This window comes from Brienomyrus brachyistius, chromosome 4 (assembly GCF_023856365.1).
Source record: "Brienomyrus brachyistius isolate T26 chromosome 4, BBRACH_0.4, whole genome shotgun sequence".
Taxonomy (NCBI): Eukaryota; Metazoa; Chordata; class Actinopteri; order Osteoglossiformes; family Mormyridae; genus Brienomyrus; species Brienomyrus brachyistius.
The window spans coordinates 21,704,930-21,722,037 of NC_064536.1; positions in this window are offsets into that span (position 1 = coordinate 21,704,930).

The following is a 17,108-nucleotide window of genomic DNA, read 5'->3' on the forward strand; positions in this document are numbered from 1 at the left end:
CGCCGTAACAAAAAGCTAATCGGGGAGGGAAAAGTAAGGGAGTGCAGCGAGTGAGACTCAGGTGAAGGAGCTGAGATGATGCTCTATCAGCACCGCCAGGCAGAGAGGATCAACCCAGTCAAAGAAATCTAATCTATACTGACCCTGCATGTTTCAACACAGTGGCTGATGCTAGTCACTATTGTGGGGGGTGAGGAAGGCTGACGTGTTGGGCAATCCTGTGGACCCCAAAACAGAATAAACCACCAAACAAGAAAATAATCTGAAAGCCGAACTGATATGACTATAGCATTCCAGTGCAGCCATTCTGCCTATGATACAGGCATGCATCCCTCTAACTGGGATGGGAGAAAGACAGCACATGGGGGGGGGGGCAGTTCATGTGTTACACTCCCCTGAAAAAAGAAGCAGAACATTTAGGGTGGCTCTCTGGGTTAGGACTTTGTGCTCAGAAAGTTACTGGTTCAAATCCCACGAGCGCTACAATATACAGTCGCTCTTTGCACAATAAAGTTCCCACTTAATTCAAATGATATGTTCCATGCAAGAATATTTACATACAAATTAAATGGCACATACAAAAACGTCGCTCAAGGAAAACCCTTTTGCAACTTAGGGAGAAACTCCCTTAGTTCTGAAGTTGACATGTGAGACAGTTGAAACACAACTTGAATCAAAGTATACAAAGTGGCTTGGGGATTAGGCTCCCGTGGGAGTTTCTGGCATCAGGTATAAAGAATCGGCTGTGAGTTTTCTTCATAGTGCCTTTGAAGGCCGGCGTAACACGACCTGTTACACGGGTCACCCACATCCCATTTTTCGTTGTTTCTTTTTTTAAAAGTGACACCGACGGATCCGAGGCAGTTGGTTACTCTGTCTCTGGTTACAGAAGCTGACGGCACACTTACCTGTCCGGTCGAGTGGTCCGGGGGGGTGGGGGGCGGCGAGGCTCATGAGAGGCTGCGGCTGGTGGTCGATTGCAGCGCTGCACGTTGGAGAGGGTGGGGGTGGCACGTGGCCATCTTGCCGCGTGCTGCTTTTTGTCTTCCGCGCTCTTTGATATGTATCCACTCCGCCTCGCGGGAGCGATGAGCACCAACTTGTCGGACCTTTGGTGGGACAGACGCCGTTTATTAGCCTCCGCGTTCTGTGATGTGCCTCTCATCGCTCCGACACGTATAATTACGCTTTAAAGGGTCTCAGTGCTCCCGCTGCTCATTCGTTTCATCCCCTCTGAAGTGAGGACTGAGGCGAGCAGTGCGGTTCTCTGGGTCGAAAACGTCCAGCTGGTATCGCCCTCCCTGTCTTGGTGCTTCCAGCACCCCTGTTGGAGTGAGACTGTCTCTGTAAACACGCCAGTCAGGAAGTTTTAATTTGGAAAACAAACAAAATCTGTGAATCACGGCAAGCTAAAATCTACCGGGGAGCAAAACATGGAGTCAGATTGTTTAAATGCTTTGTTTAAATGCTTGTATCAAAAGTTTTGCATTAATATTTCATCTGTCCACCTTCCATGATCACTTATGCAGGAGAGCATCATAGTGAGTCTGGAGCCTATTTCAAGAGATACTCTTGATGGGATGCCAGTCCATCGCAGGGCACACACACTCACACTCATAGCTTATGGGCAATTTATAGCTATCAGTTTAGCTATCCAGATGTTTTCTAGACAGCGATTGATCTCGACCGAGCACCATGTATGTTATCAAAGTAATTACATCCCATAATATTGCGTAATAATCATCACCTTACATAAAGGCATTAATACCATCAGCACAGATGAAACACAGCTTCAAAAAAATCTACCAAATCTATTGTAAACCAGGTTTTTGACGGTTGAGGGGGGGAAATAATTTTTCTTACACATTGCATGAAATTCTGGGAAGAATCCAATACTTTTATTTATTTTGTTTACATTTATTTTATTTTTGAAAGCAGCCGTACTGGTCCACGATGCCACGTTTAGATGTGACGAGGCGTTACGCAGAAATGTAAACAGTGACACGGGTCTTCGTCTGTGAATTGACACGCTGCTGTTACACGGACAGCTGACTGGCCAGTGACCAACGCAGGACAAGGTCACGCTGTTGGTAAATGCTGCTTTTGAAATGGTAGGGACCCCTTTGAAGGGCAAGAGCAAAGCCTCCTGGGAGGATGTTTTACCTTGTCTTTATTCCCAGTTTTTTCTTTTTGAGACTGTCAAAACCTGTTGCCTAGGAAGAGTGAGAAGGCAGGTGGGCCAGCTGTTTACCTTGGCCTGAAGTTACAGGTGCGAGGACATAGCCAGTGCACTGTCAAGCCTGTGTTTAGTGCCGGTTCAGTTAACATTGCCGCACGCCGGCCCCCCAACATCACCTCGGAGGTAACAAAGGCAGCCATGGTCTGAGCCCTTTAAGATGATCAGCAGGCGATTGCAGCATTTTTTTGGGAAACATTACAGGTAATCCGCAAACTCTTTTCAGGTGCTTGGGCCAAGAGTGTTGTGAAAGGCACTATATAAAATGTTACTGAATTGAATGTATACATACATATATAAACATACAATATGAATACATATATATTATATACTTGGCAGATAAAATGTTTATCTGGGTAGTAAGTGCATATTTCCTTAAGAAAAAAAAGCAATCTGACATTAGAACTTATGCAAATTAACAGTAATACGAAAAACTAACAAGAATTTCTTCTGTTCTCCAAAGAGTCTCTCATATCTTTCTGGATGGCTAGAATAAAACCGCTTTGATTCCCAAACCTCTCCCCAGGGGCACTCTAAGCCATTCCATATACTCATTGAATTTCACCACCAGCTCAGTTAATTCATTCATTTAATTAATTAACTCAATGAGGTATTGATTAGAAGAAAAAAAACATGGCACGCTGGAGGTCGTGTCAAAAATTCCATGGGTGTATTGGATGGCAGCTGCAAATCCTGGGGTGACTTTAGGAGAAGTTTTGAAATGGATGCAATATACTACATTAGTCTCACACCAACATGAAGATCATTCAAACAACCTTTTCTTTGACTGCCTAAGAATTTTGCATAATAATGCATACAAACATACATGCACATATATACGTACACATATCTGTACCTGTTTGTGTGTGTGTGTGTGTGTGTGTGGTATACAGGAAAATGTACACTAAACGTATATGATATATGACGCATACTGATAGCATAGCTTCATCGCACTTTCACTGTGCTTCACTTTCACTGGCTGCCACTTCACTGTGATTGGCTGCCCGTTAGCACCCGGCCATCAGGTTACTCTGGCCATCCAATGGCTGCACTGTCTCAGACCTGCTACAGTGGAGAGATCTGGGGGGGGGGGGTAGTGAGCAGGCAGCCCAGGGGCGAACAGCCCTGGATGTGACAGACACACCATAGGTTTGCGTTACGAGTGCCTTGCGGCTGCCTGGAGTCAGGCTCTTTGTCAGACTCACTTCGGTGCCGTTTTCAATATTCAGCAGGGAAAATAATCAGGACCAAAACACTGCTAAGCTGAATGAGAGACACTCTGCTTCCTAGGTCTGGCACACCTATACATTTCTAAACTTCCTTTGGTAGTACAACAAGAAAGCATACACAGGCGGGGTCCGCAAAACTTGCGGTCGCGTTAATCTTCAAAAACATGTTGTGCTACGCTTGTATTCCCATCTTCTGAATCACTCGATGGTATCATGCATGGTATTGATGTTCTGCCATAAGCGTCACTTCTTTTATTGTGCGTTAGTCATTTCATTTGTCAGTGCTATAATGTTATTTAATTTCCTGCGTGTTGAAACTACACTTTTTTTTGTCAAAAAGTCCGGCTAATCACGGCGCGGCCCGTCACCTGGCGGTTTAAGCAGCAGCGCGGTGTTTACATGCTTGTGTGCCTGTTATCCTCTGATGTGGGGCTTGAAAGGGGAATTCCCGCCAAGGCCCATTGTCACACTCTTCACGTGTTTATGAGCCCGTCCTACAGGAAACAGTTTTCCGCCTTTGAGGGATCTATCTATCTTCTGTAACTGCTAACATGATTATGGCTGAGATTTTCTGAAGCTTATCCTGGGTGGAGCAGAGCACCAGACTGTATGAGAAGCCAGTCTATCACGGAACACACACACACACACACACACACACACACACAATTAATTAATTCCTACCATTATGGGAACTTGCCATTCATTTCTATGGGCAGAACCCTACTCCTAGCTCATATGATAATTCTTACCCAGCTCTAACCTTAACCGTAATTAACCAAATAAAAGACTTTTGGCTATTTTAGATTTTTTACTTAATTCACAGATTTTTATAGAATTAAGATTTATATTTTGGCAACCTGAAAAATGTTCCCACAAGTTAAAAAGTAATAGGTATTCCCACATTGTGGGGTCATCTGTTCCCCACAGCATGGTAAACACACACACACACACACCCCACAAACGCAAATACAGACACATACACATGCTCACATGGCATGGGAAGCTTAAGGTCACCAATCCACATGACCTGCATGTACTTTGGAATGCCAAAAAGCCACCTCAGGAGAAACCCACAGAAACACAAGAGAGTCCCTTGCCAGGTGAGAATGGATAGCAGTACCCTCTGAAACACTAGCTAAAAATATCACTGACCGGGGAATGATTTATATGTGTCATGGAACTGCAACTGAGGGGTGGACATCAATAAAACTGCTGCTTGATCAAGTGTATGATGTGAAGGTGAACAAATGCTATTCTTCACACCTCGGCACAGTTCATTCTCAGGGATTATCCGGTCCTGTTTATCTTTTACAGTAGTTATGAATTCTGAGTAGTTTATCTGAGTAGTTTTATTTGGCCTTGGTCATTCCGTGGTGCCACTAAATGGCTGAATTTGGCCTTAAAATCCCATTAAAAAGCACAATCAGGGTAACACAATCACAGCAGTGTAATAAAGCTGTACTTCAGAAAGTTAACTGGCAGAATATGGAATAACACTTGACTTGTTCGACACACCATGTAGAAAAACCTCACAACGTTTTGTTCCTATTGTTGGAGCAGCTCTTTCTCCTGAGCCTCACCTGAGCAATCCCTGGACCAACTCGAGCCAAAATCTTTGTTTTTCCTGGAGCGGAGTGTGTCTGATTATCCAAGCCGACCCAATAGGTGCCAGGGCATCAACAGGGGGACGTTCTGTTGTGGCCCACTAACTGAGCAAAGTGACTTGCGATTGAGGGACACCAATCATGCATCGCAATTGCTGTGTGTTATGCATCAACAAACAGGAAATCACTGGCGCTACACCAGCGCTATGCCAATGGTACTCAGAACTCCGATTCAAATAAAGCAACTGCGTTTCAAACAAATCACTATTTCTCGGTTACATTTACTATATAAATATGTGAAATGTAGCATGATCAACTTCTGTGCTCAGAAAACACTGATCCCATCATGAAGTTGCGAATATTAACGTTGACATAACGTGTTGTAAATGCACCAGTTTAACACAGCGCAGCGGCCAGAAATTTCACAGCGAATGCTTGTTTGATGAATAAATACCAAAAGTCATCATCGGATTTTTTCATCCGAAGAAAACATCCTGAGGCACGGTTACGTCTGAAAAGTCAACTTGTTTTAACAGGACGCCATGAAGGGCGCACTGGTACGGGCTCTGACAGCCCCGCCATTTGACCCTGGTTTCTGAGCTTCGCAATGGTTTAGCCATTAAATAAGGGCCAGGTTTGATCCTCTAAAGCCCAAAGGTAATTTTCTCCAACAATGGTGGAACACATCTACTGTTTTTCTCATCCCTGGTCATAGTGGCACACTGCGCCCTCCGATCCGACAGAAATGGGATGATACTCACTACCTAACTTACTGGGTTTCATTTGATATTCTTAGCTATGGCCTTTAAAGGCCAAAGGAAAAAAAACACTTCAGTCTTGGTCTTCCCTTCTGCACCAGAGGTTATCATTACAGTCATGTTGATGATTTAATTGATCTATAAAGGAGAATTTAATATGTGGACCTCGTTGAATCTCTGCCCACAAACGCTGGTGCTTCATAAATCATCGTAGCTGCACAGTTCCAAGAAGGTCACGCGCTCAGATCAAGCAGACAGCGGAAATGCAAATGTCTCTTGTTGTTCCCCTGGCACATAAGGAAAACAAATAAATATGGACTGCTAGTTAACCTGTCATCACCATCTGAAATTACAACAAGAGGCCAGAAGACAGTTTTCAGTTGGCAGCCTCCCAGCAGGCTTTGATGTTACAAAGCTGCGTTGACGGAAATGCCTGCTGAACAGTTCAGCAACATGTGCCATTTAGGATGTAGTCTCTTACTCTCCCCCATCCCTCAGCCTCACTCAGTCTCTCAGTCCCTCTCTCTGTCTCACACTGTCTCTCAGTCCCACCTACTGGCTCACACTCTGTCTCATATTTCCTCCATATCTTACACTCTCTCAGTCTCTATGTCTCACACTGTCTCCCAGTCCCTCTCTCAGTCAATCTCACTGTCTAACACTCTTTCTCTCAGTCTCTCAACCCCCCTCTCTGTTTCACACTCTCAGTCTCTCTCAGTCTCTCAGTCCCTCTCTGTTTCACACTCTCTCTGCCTTTCAGTCCCCTCTCTCTGTCTCACATTTTCTATCTCTCAGTCCCCCTCTCTCTCACACTCTGTCTCATTCATTTTCTTACTCTTTGTCTCTATGTTTTACTTTCTGTCTCGCATCTCTCACTCTCCCCTCTCTCTCACACTACCTCTCTCATGTTGTTTCTCTCTGTCTCCCAGCCCCCCCCTCTGCTCACATACCCCCTCTCTCTGTCTCACACTCTGTCTCACTCAGTTTCTTACTCTCTGTCTCTCTCAGTCTTTTACTCTCTTTCTCTCTCTTTCAAATCTTACTGCATTGGCACTAACACCCCTATTTTCTCCTACATAGCCAACGGGTTCATTCTCTGGCTGGCTAAACATAAGCTGAACTTGCTTTAGTCTGAGGCATAGGCCAAGCAAGAGTCAAAGCCTGCACTGTGATTTGAATTAATTAAGTCACAGGTTGGCTCTGGAGCCATTTCCACTGACAAATAATGGTGGGTGGCTCAAGTAAAAGGAAGGCGCGACACCTAGGAGCCTCTGCCGTAAATCTGTGCCCATGCCTTGTGCCCTTCTGTGTTAATCCTTATCCAGTCTGCGACCAGGCCAAACCAATTTGAAGCCGTGTACCGTCCGGGTATGTCACAGTTCAGAGCCCCAAGTGCAAGCCTGCCCCAGCCCGATAAAATGCAACGGTGCACGCGAGAAGCAGCTCCCCCTTGTCCTCACTCACAAATAAATGAGGAAAGGGCATGCAATCTGACAGAGGAGAAAGGGCGAGAGCCATGGAGAGGGGAACGGTGCATCGACAGCGTCTTGACATCTCAGCCGAATGGCACCGCAGGCATCCGTCGTCCATACCACTCATGCAGCACAGGCTTGCCGAGAACAGCATCACAACTCTGAAGCAGATCTGCCTCTCAGCACATGAAATTCACACATAAACCCATATTTAATTGAAAACAGAACTAAGGCAACATGTCAACTGAGAAATTTAATTGTTTTATGACGAATATATGTTCAATTGGAATTTGATGCCGGTTCAAAATAGTTGGGACAGGGGCATGTTTACATCAGGTTTGCATTACCTCTCCTTTTAACAACACACGTAAACGTTTGGAAACTGAGGAGACCAGTTGCTGGAGTTTTGAAAGTGAAATATTGTTCAATTTTTGCCTGATTTAAAGTGCTCAACAGTTTGGGATCCCCTTTGCTGTTTTTTTTTTCACTTCATTATGTTAAAAGTGTTTTCAGTGGGTGACAGGTCTGAACTGCAGGCAGGCCAGTCAAGCACCCGAACCCATACTTGTTGTGATATGCGCGTGATGCATTTTGTGTCATTGATGCAGCATCCACGATTTAAAAAAAAAAAGAAAGAAATTTTGATTCATCAGACGACAAACACTTTTTCATTTTGCTTGAATCCATCTTAAATGAGCTTGGCTGCAATGATCTCCACGATAGAATCGTGCCTTTTTAATGCAGTGCTGCCTCAGGACCCGAAGAGCAAGGCTACCCTATAGTGGTTTTCGGTCTTGTCCCTTGCGTAGAGATTTCTCTGGATTCTATGAATCTTTTAATGATATTATGTACCGTAGATGAGGAAATTCCAAATTCTTTGCAATATTACATTGAAAAACATTGTTCTTACATTGTTGCACTATTTACCCACACAGTCTTTCACAGAGTGGTGAACCTCTCCCCCCATCTTCACTGCGCAGAGACTCTGCCTCTGTGGGAGGCTCTTTTTATACCAAATCATCCGACTGACCTGTTGCCAATTAAGCTAATTAGTCATGAGATATTCAATCAAGTGTTCTGTTTTAGTATTACACAACTTTTCCAGTATTTTGTTACCCCTGTCCCAACTTTTTTTAAAAACGTGTTTCTGGCATCAAACTGAGCAGTTTCAGCATTTGATAGGTTGTTTTTGTTCTATTTTCAATTAAATATGGGATTATATGATTTGCGATTGATTGCATTCTGTCATTTACATTTTGCACAGCATTCCAACTTTTTTTGCAAACGGGGTTATACATCATTTAAATACATGCCTCCCTCTTCCCTGCTCTCCACAACTGTTTGATTAAACAACATAATCAGTAATCTTGCCAAGCGCTCTACATGTGATTTCTATATGTTGTCACAATGCGCCTTACACATGGCTGTTCAGAATCTGATGGTGAAGCATAGAATAAAGTTAGTTATTTTACTTGTTTGGCTGAATCTTTTACCATCTCCAGCGTGTAGTTGTCTATTTACAGCTATTTTTCTGAGAGATGGGGCCCCATCCAGGGGCTTACCTGTTATTACCCGTCGTTTCTTCCCCATTTGGGAAGCACGGGACAGATCTGCCTCTTCACAGTATCTCAAAATCTCATTTAATAACCCGCTGAAAGTCAAAGCACAAATTAAAGGCAAGGAGGCAGCGTAGGACGGATCCATGCGGATACACTCCCATGACCACAAGCCACAAGCTAGGAGCTGGGGGGGTGGGGGGGGGGTGGCTGCTTTTCTCTCTAGTGTTTTGCAGAATTGTCCTGTTTAGTTTGCAGCTAATTGGATCGGCACCGGAATTCGGCTCATACCTAATTTACAAGCTGTACTACTTGCTCACGAGCCCATCCAGGTGAACTGAAAAGAACATGGGTGTGTGTGTGTGTGTGTGTGTGTGTGTGTAGTGGGGGGGGGGGGTTGTTTCCTGAGAGGACGTGGAAAGTCCCAAATTATGTGGTAATTCAGGTGAGTGGTTGTGATATTTATACACATTGCCCAAAGACCTTGGCATTTACTGGATTCACCACAAAACACAGTTCGCTAAATACAGGCAAACTCAGGCTCTTGCTCACTCGTTCTCAAGAAAGAAAAAAAAAACTGATTTATGACACCTCTTTGAGGAAGACTGCGGGCTTTTTAATTCAAGCGCTTTTGAAAAATTAAATGAGTTAATTACCCTTTAAAGGGAAAAAAAACAAACTAAAGTGCATGAAAGATGCTTTAAAAACAGAAATGAAACCCTTTTCAGTTTCACCGAGTTTAAAGAAGCCCATTACAACAGTGACTATGAGCGGATGTGAAGTTTTTTGAAGCAGCTATCCCTACAATTTCCAAAACAGCTATTTTATTTATACAGCCTGAACAAAATCCCCCAGAATGCTTTGCTCTGCAGAAAGACCTGCCTGCAACAAAGCCTACAGAGATGTTTATATTGGGTGGTGCAAAAAAGAAATGGAGAACAACGTATCATCTCCTAAAACATTATTAAAGAAATTAATAGATCAAGATATTTCTCATATATTCATTATTGAATAAGAGGTTATCAAAAATGATGCAGAGGTTTTCATAGGGTTATGTAAGAACAAAGGGACTTTATTAAGGGAAAAAAATCAAAAATATGAAAGGAAAAGCAGGCAGGATAACTGAGGACTGCTAGGGTTGGGACCAGAAACATGAAACTGGGGTGAAACAGAGGAAGAGTCTACAGGCCTGACACCATGCAGGAGACAAATACACAACACTAACCACAATAACCAGGGCAAGGGCAAGCACGTAGATACACCTATAACGAGGGTTACATGAGGAACACGTGTAGGTCATAACAATTAACTGAACACTAGGGGTGGGAATAACAAGACACTGGTGTCGGTAATCATCACTAAACATTCAGTACTCAAACTCTAGGAAATAGGCCTGTCACAATTATTACATAATCGCCTGATCACAATTATTTCAGCTGACTGCCATTATTTTGCATAATTGCTAGAATCACCTCTATTCATCAGTAGAAAAATAGCTGGATGAAACAGAACTGCCATATTTCTATCACTATTTCCATGTCATTTTCTACTGTGTAATGTTTGAATGGCGCTTGTTTAATGACATCATCTCATTGCGCTTCTGATCTGGGGTGAGTTTCCCAAAGCCTCCTTAATGCTACGTCGTTCATACATTCTGTTTTTTAAGCTAGAAATTACAAATGACGTAGCCTTAAGGAGGCTTCGGGAAACTCACCCCAGATCCGTACCACCTGCACCATTATTAACTCGACCGTTTGCGCGTGCTCAAGTGCAGACTTAACAGCGTATTTAACACCAGTGCCCAGTGTTGTTTCACAACATTTTCACTACATCAGACTCATTTTACGATCTCCACCAGCCCAGAATGGGATATTCAGCCAGACATTCCAATTTTCTTCTCTGTTTAACATAAGTTCTGCATAGCACCTGCACTTGTGTCTGAGTACTGCACATGTTTATTCGTCTGGTTATGGCGAGATGACTGTATGTGTCTCTGACAGCTGCCAGTATGATTTCTTCACATGAAATCTAATAGTGGCATTATGAAGAGGCCTACATCAGCGAGCAAGTCTTTCATGTCACAAAAAATGCTCATAATAGAGAATTTACAAAGCTCACAAACCTCCTATTAAAACAACACCCTCTGAAGGGAGGCGCATCACAGATCCTGTTAGGTGGACAAAATATCACTCCCCATCATCTCTTTTAATGTATGAAGTACAAGATCACCCTAAGCTTAGTAAAGACTCACACAAACCCCCAGATATAACAGCAATAAGAATTGGCATCAGGAGTGTAACGGTTACCCATATTCATCCATCCATCCACCCATCCATCCATTTTCCAAACTGCTTATCCTACTGGGTCGCGAGGGGTCCGGAGCCTATCCCGGAAGCAATGGACACGAGGCAGGGAACAACCCAGGATGGGGGGCCAGCCCATCGCAGGGCACACTCACACACCATTCACTCACACATGTACACCTATAGGCAATTTAGCAACTCCAATTAGCCTCAGCATGTTTTTGGACTGTGGGGGGAAACCAGAGTACCCGGAGGAAACCCCATGACGACAGGGGGAGAACATGCAAACTCCACACATATGTGACCCAGGCAGAGACTCGAACCTGGGTCCGAGAGGTGTGAGGCAACAGTGCTAACCACTGCACCACTATGCCCCCTCACCCGTACTCATATAAAAAATTTTCGGTACAGGTCTTCCAGTCCAGTACGCATATATAGTGAATGTGGAACCTTTGCGTGTTTGTGTTTCCCCTGAGCAACATTCGGAAAGGGGCGAATGAAGCCGCATCATTACGCATGTGCGCGCACGTCCTAATGAGAAGCCGGAAGCTGTTAATGTGAAAACAAGTACCGCACAGGTATTTTTTTTATGCTGCAACATAATGGATATTTGTTTTATTATGCTTTGTTTTTTTGAGACAATATTTGTGTTGCATAGTTCGAATATGAAGCTGAAAGCTGCTAATGTGAATACAGTACAGATGAAGTACAGTTAATTTTCTAAACGCGCAGCTTAATGGATATATTTTTTTTTATTTACTTGAAAGAATATTTATTTTGGGGCGGCATGGTGGTGCAATGGTTAGCACTGTTGCCTCACACCTCTGGGACCAGGGTTCGAATCTCCGCCTAGGTCACATGCCGACCTAAAACATGCTGAGGCTAATTGGAGTTGCTAAATTGCCCGTAGGTGTGCATGTGAGAGTGCATGGTGTGTGAGTGTGCCTTGCGATGGGCTGGCCCCCCATCCTGGGTTGTTCCCTGCCTCGTGCCCATTGCTTCCAGGATAGGCTGCGGACCCCCCGCGACCCAGTAGGATAAGCGGTTTGGAAAATGGATGGATGGAATATTTATTTTGATTTAATCTTAAGTAAGATTAACAGCAGAAAACAGCAGTTTTGACGCTAGTTAGAGACTTTTTATTTAAGAACAACAGTCATACTTTGTTCAGTAAAGTACTTTTTAGTAAAGAAAAACATAAGCAATTTACGTTTCGTTTCTTTTACTCCCACTGTACCGAAACTGTTCCGAACTGTGACTTCAAAACCAAACTGAATTTTTGTTTACCGTTAAACCCATAATCTGAATGCAACAAAATAAAAGGTTTACAAAGTTTAGTACAAAACAAGAAAACTTCTAACTAGTGAATGATGACAACGTTGGATCATTGGTATCATGATTCACATTCACTCCTTATACCAGCTCAACCTGGTTATGGAAGCATTCTTTGAATCTTGAGTGTCCCCTGAGAAATGTATCTAATTTCTAGGTTTCTTACCATATTTTTACGTTGTTTGCTACACTTTTATGCAGGTTCTAGATTCATATTGTTCGGAGATCTAACAAGTTCCCTGAGACCTTGGCCAGAATACAGAAGTTGCAAGATGGATGGATGGATGGATGGAGGAAATCTGAGCGTCCAGAGGACACCCATGCAACACAGGGAGAACATGTACGTTCTACACATGGATCTGGGACAGGATTTGGACCCACAAATCAGGAGGTGTGACACACACTGTGCCACTCCTCAATACAATATAAAACACTATAAAATAAAATGAAACATTTTTAAGATTTTAAGAACACTTAAGCCTTCTTTTCAGCTTGCAAATTATGGACTTGCCTCTGTGCCCTGTTTGGACAGCGCCAGGTGCTGATAAGCTGAGTACTCGGACTCCTGGACCTGTCAGTGGGGGTTCAGCCTGTATTCATTCCACAGCAGTCTTTAGGCTAATTAACTGCTGAGACACTTACATCTCTCTTTGCATGTATTAACTTTGTCCAAGTACTTCTCAACCACAGTTAAGGTAACTGGATGAAAATACTAGCATAGCAATAAATGACCTGAATTTCAGAAATTCTAAAATAAACATCCACAATTTATAATTTTATAGTCAAAGAGTGCCCAGTTCGGACACTTTGGACATGACTGTGAGCCCACAGGAAACGTTCACAGAATGTTCTGGCAACAACAAAAAATATTTATTTAGCATGTACGTACAAGAATGATGTGGTCTAGGATACTAAGCAGTTCATAACTTATGCAAAGTACAACTACTGACAGTCTTATGTCTTAATTAAGTTTAAATATAATTGGTTAAATTCAGTAAATAGTATGTCTCAGACACAAATATTTGAACTTTTCCAGTCACATATATCGTAGTATCGTTCTCAGGGTGTAATCAGATGATGTTTAGGTCTAATCAAATGACGTTTCTCAGGGTCTAATCAGACGATACTCATTTGAATTCAAGTACACTTAGGCTACATTATGTAAATTGCACATTTCCCCATCAATTAATTAACTTAATTAATTACTTAAATTCTGTACTCCACTGATGCATTTTTCCATGCCATCATTATTCTTTTAATCTTCTCCCCTCCATGGTTATTATTATATGACACCAGTTTGAAATTACAGCACATTAGCCAGGATGGAATAGTTCCCAGTAAAGGGGGCCGTGTAAACTGGAAATCGCTGAAGTAATGCAAGGCCCTGGTAACAATGGTGATAAGGACACACTTCTTTGACAGCCCCCATGCCACATCCTCCCAGGGTGCCATTTTTGCCAATTATCATGTTCTATTTCTGCCTACAATTTAGATGATGGATTCAATTATTGTCCATTACAGTGAAAGACGGCCACTGTGTGAATAAGGCCGGGGGGTTGACACAGTGAGCTATGCGCTCGCCACAGTTTCGCTCAAGCCCACGTAATCGAGCAAAAAATCCACTGACATTACACCGGGATGTACTGTAAGTGCTGCTTTTATAGTCTGTTGTGATTGATCGCTTAATGTGCTTTTTTAACCGTTTGTGCCAAGTACTCCACCCTGTGATGGTCAGCTGGACCCAGTATTGCTATAGGTGTACCATACCATGTATGACAATCCTTCACTAAGACATTATTCATGTTGAAAACCTTAATATTACAAGGCCGCTGCTGACAGCAGCAATTAAATAATAATTAACTATCATGTGCTGTCATTACTTTTTCTGCGAAAACAACATCTCATACCTCAAATTTAGAGGTTTTTATGTTAAGTAAACTTGCAAATAACAACGGCATTTTCACAAAAAGCATCACCTGAAATTTACAGCAGCACACTGTGGGGGAATTGAAGTGGGTGGGATTTCAGTGCCTTACCAGTCACAGTCATTTAGCGCAAAGGGATGTGGGTTATACAAGTCAGTGATTGGCAGCTCACTTGCAAATCCTGTCATTGTGGGTATATGAGCCTCCACTTTCTTACCTGAACTAGCAGCCTTCAGCATAGAAGCCCCAAACCAATCCTTAACTAATTACCATTCGACTTTGATTGGAATTATCTCCAAAAAGAGAAAGCCTGAAAAAGTACAGGATCCCTAAAAAGGTCAGGCATGCTGAGACAAGGCAAGGTAGATATCCTGTGAATGTCCTGCTTCCAGAGTTCAGCTCAGATGGTCAGTGTCACTGGACGCTAAACTGCCGAGTCTCAACAGAAGACGCTGAGCTCTTTTTGGGGCTGGCACAGAAAAAAACCCGCAACTCTCCAAAGAGAGATTAATCAAAATGGGCAATCAATAACTTCTCAAGTGCTAATAAGCGCTGCCTCTTTCCATGATATGTAGAGCATTTTATCGTCTTAACCGCACTGAGATTTATTGAAAATCTATTGTTGGGGACCAGAGCATGAGGTAATGTAGCACTTAGTAAATGAAGGAAAAACCAAAGTCTACCATGATTTGTATTTCATTTCCAAAAGACATGTGTAATCATTTCAATCTAGCTCTTTCCGAAATGCTTTGAGCACCATACTGCTGAACGCATGGATCTCTGAGTTCAGCTCAGTCCAGGAGGCCGCAGAGGCCTAGAGTTTTTGATTAGATCCTTGTTAGTGGTTGGGATTGGGAAGCAAAGGGTCACTGGGGTGGTCGATGCTTCAGCTGATTAAAGGTATATTAGGTGACATTTATTGGCAGGTTGTTCGATTATTGGATCCCTGGTGTAATGCAAATCTAACCAAAGTGATCGGGCCATGAACTGTAACTGTAGGGGACATAATGGTTAACTAAATGGTAGGCATGCTCTATCTGTTGTCACTTATCCAATCAGGACTCCAGAGAGAGGGGTTATGGTCTACTGCAAATCACTGTGAGAAATCTGCAGTGACAGAGGGTAGAACCAGATAACATCCTGATATACTGGAGCTATCAGACCCTGGAATGAAAACTGAATCTATACACAATCTGAGGATGCAATGGATTGTGGAAGACCTACCTGAAAGTGAATATGCATGCAGGATTCATAATGGTTCACTGGGAGACACCAAGGTCTCATGCCTCCAGGGGATTTGACTCTTGTCCTGTGTTTGGGTAAGTTTCTTGCGAGCACCCTTTTTCGAACCTAGTGTTTTAAGTAGATTGGCATCACTAAAATATCCAGGAATGACATCTCATCCAGGCTGCTCCCTGCCCTGTACTTCCTAAAATAGACTTGCGGTGAACTTACACTGAATACGCACTTTTGCAGCTCTGGTCACTTAATCAAGATATGAACATCTGTCAAATTGCTGTGCAGTTACCGCTGATGTTGTGTCAAAATTTGTTTATCCACTTTGTTTAACCTTGGCACTTAGAACGTGACCATCATTTTGGGTGCTTGCTTGCATAGAATATCAAAGGAAGAAAAGAGAATATTGTTCTTGACCCAAATACACCCACCACAGAAAGTGCCCACACCGACTCATTGTGCTGTTACTCCATGTAAGTTGTATTATTATTTCCTTCCGTGCTGGAAGTCAATCACACAGGGCCTCTACAATGAATTTCATGTGATGGAGGCTGGAAGAAAAACACCGTGAATGATGTGAAGCTATTGCTGTCTGTGACGACTTCAGCTCGCTCCTGGGAACAGTAGAGAAACGCTGAAGTGTCAGGCTAAATACCAGCCTTATCTCACACTACTGTCATTCAAGCTAACAATGGCGAGCTAAGTCGCTATACAATTCCCGACATTTGAACTTTAAATGCTTCTTGGCTTTCAATGGAGACGAAACAGCATAGTTAAAAAACAACACAAGAAATAAGTGAATTAAACACTATACAGGCAGTCCCCAGGTTACGAACGAGATACGTTCCTTAAGTCTGTCTTTAAGTCAAATTTGTAGGTAAGTATACAGTAGATAATAATAATAAGTAAGTAAAAATGTAAGTAACTACATATGGTACTGTACTGTCTGCTGAAACTGCGCAATGTTTTCACAAGCATCACAAAGTAATGTGTGCATTTGTTGTTAGAAATCATTGTATTTAACCTAATTTTTTTATATAATAGTCTTTACTGCAGTCTGTTTGTAAGTAAAACTTGTCCTTATGTTGGACGTTCTTATCCCAGGTACTCCCTATACACAATAAATGGAGTCTTCAAGTGGTTGTAGTTGTAGTCTCATGCTATTCGCAAGAAATTAATTTTCCTTGAGTTGTCTAGTCAAAGCTCTGATATTAAAACCTGCTGAGACGCCATGGAAAGATGATCCCCAAGCAACCTGAGAGAGCTGAACTAAATCTGCCAATAAGGATTGCTTAACAAGAAAAAAATCATCCTGAGCTTCAGGAGATTCACCCAGATGATCAAGATCTCCACAAAGTGATCTGCAAAGTGAATCCTTCAAGTGTTAAGTACGGGAGCATGAAGAATGAATTCTTGTGCACCTGACAGGAAGCTAGCACTTTACCTTTGATCTTCTC